The sequence below is a fragment of the Stomoxys calcitrans genome, chromosome 1 (assembly GCF_963082655.1).
Source record: "Stomoxys calcitrans chromosome 1, idStoCalc2.1, whole genome shotgun sequence".
NCBI lineage: Eukaryota > Metazoa > Arthropoda > Insecta > Diptera > Muscidae > Stomoxys > Stomoxys calcitrans.
The window spans coordinates 70,497,847-70,507,902 of record NC_081552.1 but is presented as its reverse complement, the minus strand read 5'-3'; positions in this window follow the sequence as shown (position 1 = coordinate 70,507,902).

The following is a 10,056-nucleotide window of genomic DNA, read 5'->3' as shown; positions in this document are numbered from 1 at the left end:
CAACAATAATACCGCTAATCTGTACGTAAACAATGAAAAAAAGTTAAACGTATATGACATCAGCTGATTAGTACAACAATTCTCCGCATGTCGATGTTCAGCACAATAGCTGCTATTTATCGATATTTACTATCATAATGAGTCGTTCTCACATGGGGCTTTTTATATTAAAAATCATTTATAAGCAGAGTTTACATGGCACATCATGATCGTACTCATCGTGTGTACGTACGTGTTGATTACAGCTTGTGCCTAAAACGGTACATCGATTTTTTCTTTTCTTTTGATTTTATTTAATTTTTCATGCTTTACTTCTCATTTCTTAACTTTATTTGGCACAGAACGCCTTTTCAATATCTGTCAATTAATGATTACACATTTCTTTGTAAACGGTAATCGATAGACGCCATTCATCGAAAAAATCAAATGATTTTGATTTTTCAGCCATGACTGATAGTTATGTGTACATATGAAGCATACACCTTTGTTTGCAACAATACTATTACAATGACCATACATCATATGTGCAATGTAACCTCCGAGTGTACTCATCGTGTGTACGTGTTGATTACAGCTTTTGTCAAAAACGGAACATCGATTGTTTTCATTGATTTTATTTAATTTTCTTTTGTTATCTTTGTATTTGGCGCCGCGTGTTTTTCAATGTCGGTCTTGTAATGACTCCACATTTCTGCGAAAAAAATCAAATGATTTTGATCAAATGATAGCCATTGCTGGTGGTCATGTGTACATGTAGCGAATACACCTTTAAGACTCTATCACACTATATGTTTTGTCTTATGCATGACATAATTACCAGGTAGTGTTCTGCAAAAAGCTGAGTACAATTTTTTCTCGCGAAGTGCACTATCGGTCAACGAGTTTTTGTTGTGTGTGTGTGTATTAGAGTTAAGAACCACACACACACAAACAACGAATTATGACGCGAACAGGTAATATACTCTAAACCAGAGTTCCACTAATCACAGATTTTGACAGATAGTGCACTAAATATTCTGTTGTTGAGCAATTGTCACTACCTGTAAACGAATATATCTTGGTCTTATGACATGTCACTTTTTATGTATCAATGGTATTTCATTATGTGTGTCAAAAATGGCAATTTACATATGATTTATCATTTTTGTATCACACTAGTATGTAGTTTTTGCATGAGATAACCTAAAAATGTAAGCAAAAGATGATTTTTTGTGACTACATATTGTTTAAAGGCTGGTACCACGTTCTTTTTTACGGAAAATTTTCCGAAATAGTTCTTTCGGTGGTTTGACAAGGTTGATTTTTTTTTGGGTATCTTTGGCCAAAATGCTGCCATTTACATAAAAAAAATAAGTTTGACGGTTGCGTGTATTTTACGTAAGAAAATGATTTGTTGCACAGCGACTGTGGTTGTGCTCTCAATGGGATAGATACCTTTTAAGTATTTACCCATCGCCCATCTCTACTCATATGGAAAATGTTACCCGACCACTGCAGTGTGCATTAAGCGGAGATCCTTGCAATTTGAGAATGGAGGAATGGGTTATTGAATGTCATTACGACGATTGGCATAAATATCTTCTCAGACAGCCATTAAATCCCTGGAGAACACATTTCTGAACACAAAAACCGCCCTCGACTGGCGCAGATCTCTCAACGAGATGGCTGAACAGTTCAAAATTCACCTGTTCTGGGTGCCGGGCCACAGAGATATCCCAAGAGAATTGTAAAGGGGACGAACTTGCGAGACTAGGAACTATCCTACACATTCCAGGAATACTAGAATCTATGGGTATGCCTCTAGCGACATGTAAGCTAAGATTTCATGACCAGGCCCGAAGGACAACTGATGATAGATGGTCACAAAGAGGGGGCTATGAGCATTCCAAAACTATGTGGCCTAATCTCAACCCGAAGAGGTCTACCTCTTTGCTGTCATTGGCTAGAAGAGATGTCTCAGTCATTGCGTCCGTCATGACAGGTCAATGTCTAATCGGAAAACATGCTGACAAACTGAAAGTTGCCAGCAACGACTTTTGCAGAAGCTGTGAGGACATCAAAGATGAAGACACTATGGAACACCTTCTGTATGTGTGTCCCGTACTAGCAGTCAAAAGGAATTCCACTTTAGGTTCTCATTTCTTTGAGAACCTGTCTGAAGGAAGAAGGCATCTTCCTTCTTCTGTTGGACGAAAACGTCTAAGTGAGTCTGATGGCAGACTGCCTCTTAAACCTAACCTATTACAATGACCACGCATCATGATGGCTGGTACTATGTTCGTTTTTCATCGTTGTTTATCTGCTTTATAATCTACTATCTGCACCGGGCCCGCTCCGCTGCGCCTTCTTTTACTTAGTATGGAACAAAATTATCCTTTGAATATTTATTTTCGACAATCAAAGAGAATATGTATATCGCTTTTTTGGACTACAAATTCGATCGGAGGGTTTAATGTTATTTGCGTTTGGGTGTTAGATGTACTCCATTCTTGAAAGACTTTATTTCAGTTCGATATTCTCATGATATCCGGTTAAGGGGCGTTTTCGAGGGTGAGGTGGTCCCCTAGACACTTGGCCATAAAAAATAGCAGCATCGTGCTCTTCTCCCAAATACGATTTGTTTAAATCCCATATTGCCATTCGATTAAGGGGAGTTTATAGGATGAGGCGTCCCCCAAACATTTGGCCCCAAAAATGGTTATAAAATTTGTTTTCTAATCTCAAATACCGTTAGTTTGGGCCACATATTGGCATGGTCGGTACATTTTTACCCTTTAGGGGATGTTTTGGGGAAGGGGCACTGACCCAAAACTTGGTCCCAATATCAGATTCGAATTCTTCTCCCAAATGCCTTTATTTGAGCCCCATATTCCAATGGTCCCTAAATAATTGCTGTTTGTAGGGTATTTTGGGAAAGAGGTAGATCCCCAGAAAATTGGTCCCGAAAGTGGGTAATTTCGTGCTCTACTCCCCAACACCTTTCATTTGAGCCCCACATTGACATGGTCGTAAATATGGCCGATTTAGGGGTGTTTTTGGGAGTGCGGTGGTCCCTAAACTCTAAGACCTGAAAATATATCAGCATCGTGCTCTATTCTCATATATCATTTATTTGAACCCCATATTGCCATTGGCCTCAAAATTGGATATCAAATTCGTTTTACTATCTCAAATACCTTTCATTTATCCCCTTTTTGCAAAAGTCAGTAAATATGGCCAACTTGGGGTATGGGCTCTAAAAACTATCAATATCGAGCTACACGGTCTTGCAGACCAAAATTGTCTTGGTGAGCAAATACGCAAATACCTTTTTGAGGGTTGTTATTGTGGTGAAGCTTCCCTAGACTTTTGGTCTCCAATGTTGATATCAGATTTGTGGTCTACTCCCAAATACCTTCCATTTGTGCCCCATATTTCCTTAGTCGGGAAACATGAGGTGCTATGAGGGATGGGGCGACACTCAGTTACTTGGCCTTGAAAATATACATCAGATTCGTGTTCTAATCTAAAATACATCTTATTTGAGCACCATATTGCAATGGTCAGCAAATACTTCCTATATGGGGGTGGGTGGCTCCAAAGGCACTTTTTCCCAAATATTGATACCAGATTCGTGCTTTACTCCCAAAGACCTTTCATGTGAGCCCCATATTGCTATGGTCGTAAATTTGTCCTCTTTGGGGGATGGCGGCCCCCAAAACACTTGATTCAACATTTGAATATCAGATTCGTATTCTACACTCAAATACCTTTTTTTTAGTCCCATATTACCATGGACAGAAAATAAGTCCTGAGTGGAGGGTGGGACGGCCACCCTAGGTACCCCATCAGAAATTTGGATACCAAATTTTTGTTTTTAGGTTACTATAAGATAGCACATAATATTTAGCTTAAATCGCACCACCCATTTCCAAGATCTGGCGTTTCTGAAAATTAGGGTAAGGGCGAGGGTCCACCCCCTCTTCAGATTTAAAAAAAATTTATTACCCTATTTCACCACGGGATCATTATGCATCTGTGAAAATTTCAAAAAAATCGGTTCAGCCGTTTGGAACACACAAACAAAAAAACATACAAACAATCAAACACAAATTCATTTTTATGAATATAGATTATCTAAAAAAGCAATCGGCGAAAAATATCGTGAAAAGCGAATAAAGTACCAGACTTTTGCCAAAAAGGGTACATCGGTATTTCCTTTTCTTTGTGTTTGTGTGCACTCATCGAAAAAATCAAATGATTTTGCATGTTATCGATAACTTATCAGTACAACTTTGTACTCATGTTGTATCGAGAACATCCGACTTGCACTGGATAGAAGTAATATAAAACATAGCATACATAAAATCCATGTGGTTGTACCCACAATTTCATGTGGAGGTGGTGATCCTCGTTAAGCTCTTATAGGCGAGCAAGCTCCTTGCGATCCAAAGAACCGATAGCCGCGGGAATAACGTGGTCATTGGTAATTTAAAAGCGCCAATAACCCGCCTTGCCATATTGAGCATCATAGACACTCAGTATTTGTGCGGGAGCCTGGACAGTAGTAGTCCTGGCAAAAACGGCGTCCGGATCGCACGTTCTTTGTCCTTCATCCGTGTCGTGTATAGTGGTTTTACTATTGTCAATAGTTTTGATAAAACAGTTCATAACTACCTATGTGCAAACAAAAAAATAATGCAGTGATTATAAATACATAAAGAAAAGAACAAAACAGATAATTTTACAAAACGACAAACAATAACAAAATACCGCGCTGTTACAAGAAAAACAAGTTAGATATGGTCCGGTTTGGAGCACAATTAAATTATATTTTGGAGACCTGTGTGAAATGTCAGCCGATTTGAATAAGAATTGCGCCCTTTGGAGGCTCAAGAAGTAAAATAGAGAGATCGATTTATATGGGAGCTGTATTGGGCTATAGACCGATTCAGACCATAATAAACACGTATGTTGATGGTCATGAGAGGATCCTTCGTACAAAATTTCAGGCAAATCGGATAATAATTGCGACCTCTGGAGGCCCAAGAAGTCAAGACCCAAGATCGGTTTATATGACAGCTATATCAGATCATGGACCGATTTGAACCATACTTTGCACAGTTGTGGGATATCATAACAAAATACTTCGTGCAAAATTTCATTCAAATCGGATAAGAATTGCGCCCTCTAGAGGCTCAAGAAGTCAAGACCCCAGATCGGTTTATATGACAGCTATATCAGATCATGGGCCGATTTGAACCATACTTTGCACAGTTGTGGGATATCATAACAAAACAGGTCGTGCAAAATTTCATTCCAATCGGATAAGAATTGCGCACTCTAGAGGCTCAAGAAGTCAAGACCCAAGATCGGCTTATATGGCAGCTATATCAAAACATGGACCGATATGGTCCACTTACAATACCAACCGACCTACACTAATAAGAAGTATTTGTGCAAAATTTCAAGTGGCTAGCTTTACTCCTTCGGAAGTTAGCGTGCTTTCGACAGACAGACGGACGGACGGACGGATGGCTAGATCGACATAAAATGTCGCGACGATCAAGAATATATATACTTTATGGGTCTCAGACGAATATTTCGAGTAGTTACAAACAGAATGACGAAATTAGTATACCCACCATCCTATGGTGGAGGGTATAAAAATAACCAAATCCACACGCGAATATCGGAACGCTTAACAAAAAACAATAGCAGACAAATAGACTACAAAAAATAAACAACAACAATAGCAACATGCAGACACACACACATTGTTTCTCTTGGGAATTTTACAAAAGAGAAAAACATATCTCCCCCACACCACTTCACCTACAGATGTTCAATAACTATAGATGTTCCATCGCCTCTTTTAGGAGGCCAAACGAACAAATATAACAAATAAATGAAACAAATTAAAAGAAGAGAATTTCAACATAAGTGTGTATGAAAAAATGAATGAGTTTTCAATGGATTGTGGACACTTTTTTCTTTTAAACTTAAAATTATTTTTACAAAACACCTTTCAACTTTTTGTTAATTTACTTGTGTTTTTCTGCAGTTTTTATGTTCACCCAATTCCATTTGCTCCTCTCCTATGGCTGGTCTATGTTCGTTTTCACAACATTTTTTCGTAATTACTTTTTTTAGACAATAGATTTTGAGGCAAAAAAAAACGTGTTGATTTTATTTAGTAGGACATTTCCTCACATTCCGTTGTCATTTGTTTGAGAGAGGGAACAAATGACCCCCTCCCGTTCCTTTTCATGTCTTGAGGTTGGAACTTTTGTTTTCTTGTCGCTGTGCTCCCATTGCTTCAGGCATAACACTGGGCAGTGGAAGTATTGAACGAGACGAGAGATTCGAGTCTGTTTACCTTATTAAACACGGCATTTTGTTTTCCGGTAGGCAGTATGTTGGATGGGTACATTTCGTCAACATACGAGGCATGAGATCTAATTTCTTTGCAGAGCATTCGCAAATTTATTACCATCGCCCTGATGAACTAGTTCTACGTAAGACACAGGTGCTTGAGAATGCAGATCCAATGGGTTTTCACTTTCCTGGGTATCACACCCCCTAATATTTTTTTTCTCACAGAGGTCTTGTGATATGCGTCCGTAACAATGTAGTGTTTCAAACGGCAACACATGGAATTACAGGATTCAGAATTTTGGCACACATGGTACATTTCGGATTTTATATGCTTCATGTGCTTGCTTCTTCAAGGGGAAGTAAACGTTTTTCGTCGTTTGTGAAAAGAGTGAAGGGCAACTGATCGGCTATCCCGACTCAAATTAAAGGCGATCAGATATTCACTGACCGGTTGATAAGGCTAACCTGCTGGCTGACATGTTTGCGGGAAATTCTTTCCTGTCGGAAAACGATCAACCACTCCCCGTTATTGAATACGTATCTAATTCCGTTCTTGCATATCTCGACGTAAATAAATCCCCGTGCCCGGATGGCATATCGTCATTTGTTTCTACCAGTTCGGTGAGATTAAGGTCGTGGATCTGGATATCTCCAATCCATTTGATAGGGTCTTGCACGGTGCACTCATTTCAAAGCTTATCGCTTTTGGTGTCGGTAATAACTTCGCTGGATATCGAGTTTTCTCAGAGATCGCACTATATGAGTTGTTGTTGATGGACTCTTATCCGACGTATATGGATTGACCGCAGAAGTACCACAAGGCTCTGTTCTTTCTCCTTTTTTTTCTTATTTTCATTGACGATCTACTGGGCGTGACTCCGAATCGGATCTACTCGTTCGCGGATGAGAGCAACCTCTGTAATTCATTTTCATTCGACCACAGCCCGAGTTTTCAAGAGATTGACAGGAGGCGGATGGACGTAACACTCTGCCTGGATTTGCTGGCCATTTCTGAGTGGGGTCGATTGAATAGAGTGGATTTTAATTGTCCTACAAACGATTCACTGACACTTTACAATAGTCAGTATCTATCGACGGTGTAGAAATCAAGCAGTCAGAGGCTTTTGAAGAAATATTTCACTCCCTCTGATCTTCTTAATATTTACTCTACGTACATCAGGAGCTGGTTGACCCTGTCCAGAGGCGGGCGTTGGTGTTGATTGGAGATGGTAGGGTATCCAACTCTATTGTTTCCCGTGAACATAGTCGAAATGTGGGTTGTGTGGCGCAGTTTTATCGATTCTTGCACGGTGTGTGTTCTCCGGAAATCAGTCTTCTGATTCTTGACTTTAGGTTGTTTGTCAGAAAAACAAGTTTTTCCAGAAACGCGCACCAGTTTGCAATCGATCGGCCACCTGATCGGACCATGCAATACCGAGAGAATTCTTTTTTCGCAAGGACGGTTCGTATGCGGAATCGACTTCTGGCAGATGTCTTTCCCGCTACTTACGAAATCCAAAAATTCAAAACAAATGTCAATAAACACTACTCTCAATTCCCCCCTTCGATCCTTAACTATCATTTCCAACGCAATGCAAGTTTAAAGTCTTGTACCGCAATTCTGTAACTTAAGGCTGGTACTACGTTTTATTTTGGAGAAAAATTTTCCTAAATCGTTCTTTCGATGGTTTGACAAGGTTACCACATTTGATTTGTGGTATATGGTCAGGCAGTCTAAAACTGATGTCAGTCCCTGGGTTTTCAATGTAAACCCCCCAGGTCCACCCTGTCCTCTAGTTTTGATCCATCCATGTAACATGATCTTCCAGATGGCAATAGTAGGGTTCCGTCAATCCAAGACTGTGCCTCTGGCAGCAGTGCGTCGCACTCGACTTGAAGTTCATCTCAGGTATCCGATCGGAAACCTCTCCCCTTCCTTCCAGGTTTCCTATCGTCGCCTCGATTATACGGCGATGGTACGAGCTGCTCCCATCCTCAATCCATTCTCCCATCGCCTTAAGTCTCATAGCTGCAGTGGCTGCCTCACACTTAATCTGTATGTCAATGGGTCGGATATCTAGAATAGTCTCCAGTGCCCTAGTGGGCGTGGTCCTCATCGCTCCGCCTATGCCAAGACAACATGTTCTCTGAACCTGTTGTATGGTCCTTATGTTGCACTTTTTCTCCATAGCAGTCCACCAAACTACTGAGGCGTAAGTTAGTATTGGTCTCATCACGCTCCTGTAGAGCCAGTGAACTATCCTAGGACTCAGGCCCCATTTCGAGGCTACGGCCCGTCTACATAGTGCCCAACATCTGTAAGCTTTCACAGTACGCTCCTGAATGTGACACTTCAATTCAGTTTCCTGTCCAAGATCACACCTAAGTAGTTGACCTTGTCAGATATCGAAATCGTCTTATTGAGGAAACGTGGTGTGTTAGATTCGCCCACCTTCGTCTTCCTCGTGAACAGGCATATTTCAGTCTTCTCTGGGTTAACATTGAGACCTGTGGATCTAGCCCAGTCATATGCCATATGCAAGACCCTTTCGGCCCTTCTGCATAGCTCGTTCGGATCCTTTCCCCTTAGAAGTATTATAACATCGTCTGCCTAGCACACGGGTTCAAATCCCTCTTCAGTCAGCATTCGTAATAGGTTATTTATGGTGGTCACCCACAGGAGTGGCGATAAAATACCCCCTATAGAACCCCACCAGTGCAGTCGTAATCCTGTTGACATTTTCGTCAATCTCTTCTATGCTTGGACAATCTAAATTATCCCAAGTCTTTTTCTGAGTAACCTTACGAATTTTGTGCAGTTGGTTTTCAACTTATTCCGGAAGCTTATCGGATTCGGCGCTGGCCATGCTATTCTAAACCTAATGTAGCATTGGTCAGAGAAAGAGTGTTCCATGAAGACCCTCCAATCCTGAACCTCATCGATAAGATTTTCTGAACATATCGTCACATCTAATACCTTCTCCCTAATCCTATTAACAAAGGCAGCGGTGTTACCAATATTAAGTGTTATTAGGTCATTACTATTCAAGAACTCTGTCAGGGCTTGGCCCCGCTTATTCGTGTTGGTGCTTACCCAAGAAATGTGGTGAGAGTTTCTTTCTTTAAATAAAATATTGTGTCAAAAAATGTCGTTGTGAAACTGTTCACAGATCACTAAAGCACTAGTCATAAAACTTAGATGATGCACCGAAAAAATATGGTTTAAACAAGACTCGATTTGATCTTTCCTCTTTCGCAGTTGGCAAGTAAAAGGAAATTATTAAGTTGGCTTTGTAACTTCTAGCCTTCACTTTGCATAAAAAAAGGCATCAAAGAAAACATCAAAACCAACACTATTACCTGTTGCCAATTGCAATGGCAATTTCATGGTTGCCACCAATCAAAGATCTCGGCTTGGCAACAAAACTCTTCTATGAAATTCCTTTTATACAAATAAAGAAATGCTGGGCAGAATCCATCTCAGACATTACCATAAAGAATATCTCTATAGAAATAATTCCTAATAAAAAAAAAGTTTGTACATGCCCAAGCCATGCATCAAATTTGACCGGCCGAGTACTTGCTTGTAATAAAAGTGAGTGAGAGATAAGCACACCCTTTCTTTGTAAACATTGGTGGGTGGTTCATGTAAGAACCTGTAAAAAAAACACCATCACAAAGCAGAATGTGTGCAATAAA